At 40.3% G+C, this 2,718-nt stretch overlaps 1 pseudogene across 1 annotated transcript; it reads left to right on the plus strand.

Annotated features, from left to right (window-relative positions):
• The first annotated feature begins 700 nt into the window (after positions 1 to 700).
• Positions 701 to 2,357, plus strand: LOC306669286 (E3 ubiquitin-protein ligase RNF114-like; annotated as a pseudogene). The gene is made up of 2 exons: positions 701 to 725; positions 1,757 to 2,357. The product of its transcript is annotated as an E3 ubiquitin-protein ligase RNF114-like (transcript).
• Positions 2,358 to 2,718: the final 361 nt, after the last annotated feature.

Below are 2,718 nucleotides of genomic sequence, written 5' to 3' on the forward strand. Positions count from 1 at the left end.
TCTTCTGTTAAAGAGGAAATCCAAACATGACTTGTAATTTATATAAAGCCTGAAATATTTTTTTCTGGAAAGAAATGAATGAGTGTTAACAAGGAATGGATAACTCCTTTTGAGAGGAAAATTAAAGGAGTTAAGAGGTCATTCCAAATGAAATTTCCATGGTTGTCTCAGCATAATTTGATTAACTGAGTTGAATAGTGTCCCTGTTAAATTGATGTTCAATCTGAACCCGTGACCATGATTGTCTAGTTTGGATGTTGAAGGTCCTCCAAAGATCTGTGTATTAAAGGCTTAGTCCTCCAATTGGTGCTATGGGGAATGAAGAACATTTATTAAGTAGGCCTAATGGGAGGTTCTTGTGTCTTTGGGTGATTCTGGACACTAGCTCCTTCTTTTGAAGCTTTTTATTTCTGGTGATGAGATGAGTGGTTTTACTTAACATGTACTCCCACCATAATGTGCTACCTCACCAAAGGCCCAAAGCAATGGGACCAAAAAAATCATACACTGGAAACGTCAAAACAACCACAATTCACCTTTTAGGTTCAGACATTAAGTACCTCAGGCATTTTGTTATAGTGACAAAGAGTTGACTAGAGAATTGACTTTACTTAGAAATAAGATGTTTGCAAATGAAATAAACGAATATGATATTATATAGGTTAATCTAAGCCCTAATTCCAGTAAGATATTTGCCCGTATGAGGGAGGGAAATTTTGACAAAGGTACAAAGATACAACAGAAAGAGGGTCATGGGAAAATTTAAAACTTTTGACACCCCAAAAAAGTAAGAGAAACAGAGGAAGGATTCTCCCTCACATACATCAGACCTGTCCTGCTTAAAATTTAATTTTCAATTTCTAAACTCCTGAACTGTAGGACAAAAAAAGTCTTTCTTAAGCTATCAAATTGGTATAATTTGTTTGTATCTCATGGAAACATTTTTATTCAGATTTTTCTGCTGGAAAGTTGAACACTGATGTAAAAATATTCCTAAAATTAAGAAAGTGGTAATCCAATAGGCCTCTTTATGTACATTTTTTTTTTTGACAAAAGTTACGTTTAATTTATAATGTAATAAAGTTTACAGGTAGTTTCCTGTGTTAACTGCAATCTGAAAATGTTAATTGGAATCTTCCATAAAGATTCATACGTTTTAAATTACAGGCCATTCTGGGGAGTGTGATGAAATCTCTTTCCCACTTCATCCTACCTGCGATGCAATTGTTCCCTCTGTCCAGCAAAGTCACAATGCATACACCGCTGACTAGGTCACTCATGGACTTTCCGGTTATTCAGATACTGTTGTGGTATTGCAATGCTTGTGTTCAAGTAACTCTTGTTTTAATAATGGCTCAAAATACAAGCATAGTGGTGGCAGCAATTCAAATTTAGCAAAGGGAAGCCAAAAAGTACTTTCTTTAAGTAAAAATGTGAAAGTTCTTGACCTGATAAGGAAAGAAAAAAGAAATCAAAACTTAAGGTTGTTAAAATCTGCATGTTACTTCTAATCTTTTCCTGTGATTAAATTATAAACAAAACTTTATTATAGGCATCTGTGTATAGGAAAAAACACAGTATAGATAGAATTTGGTAACATCTATGGTTTCAAGTATGTACTGGAAGCCATTGAAGCTCACTCTTGCAATGTCACATTTTCCCTTGACTTCAACAGAAGACAACCAAGAATTTTGAAAAATTTCAGGCGCTGGCTCAAATGGTGGCCCAACAGCAGCCTAGTGAGGGTGGTATGCAGCTGGTGGCCTGGGCAGCTTCACGTGTCCTGTGTGCTTAGAGGTGTATGAGAAGATGGTACAGGTGCCTTGTGGACATGTCTTTTGCTTTGCATGCCTGCAGGAGTGTCTGAGGCCTAAGAAAACTGTTGGTGTGGTGTAGCAGCTCTCTGGCACCTAGCATCTGAGCTGTGGCGCTCAAGCTGCAGATCAAGAGCACAGAGACTTCCGGCCATGGTTGCCATAAGAATTTCTTCCTGTCTAAGTTCTTAGCCCCTGTGGCTAACTGTTCCAAATACCAGAACTACACCATGGAGGGTATGAAGTCCACCACTAAGGATGCATCCCTTCAGCCTATTCCTTTCCTTGTTCTTACTGTCCTGAGAAGAACTCTGTCAGGAAGGACTCGTGGAGCACTGCAAATTACCCCATAGCATGGATACCAGATCTGTGGTTTGTCCAATATGTGCCTCAACGCCCTGGGGAGCCCCCATTACTACAGGGCTAACTTCATTGAACATCCACCGCGGGCTCCAGTTTTCCTTCCACGTTTGTGAGGATTACGATGTCGATGAAGAGGACATGATGAATCAGGTGTGGCAGTGCTCCATCGTGGTTCAGTGAGCAGAGTTCTTGCTTTCTGTCCCGTGTTCTAGAGCTTCCACAATATGTTAAGTGTGAAACCTTTGACTCCTACGCCTCAGCTGTACAGCAGACCTGGAAACGAGCTCTGGCATTGAGACAGGGTCACTTCTCATGGGGGAAACGGGTGGGTTCCCGGGTGAGAGCCCTCTTTTTCTTTGGGCTCTCACCAGAGCCATCTCCCTCACTGTTAACCTTGTTTTGTCACCTGGTCTAGTCTCATTGGTCCTCATTTACTTTCTGGAGCTTTTACCGTCTCTTCTGGAAGAATATCCAACTTCTTCACCTCCAGGTGTTTTTGTTTTACACCTTTTCCTCCCACCCAGTATTCATCTCGCAGATC

This window comes from Sciurus vulgaris, assembly GCF_902686455.1.
Source record: "Sciurus vulgaris genome assembly, chromosome: 9".
NCBI classification, from domain to species: domain Eukaryota; kingdom Metazoa; phylum Chordata; class Mammalia; order Rodentia; family Sciuridae; genus Sciurus; species Sciurus vulgaris.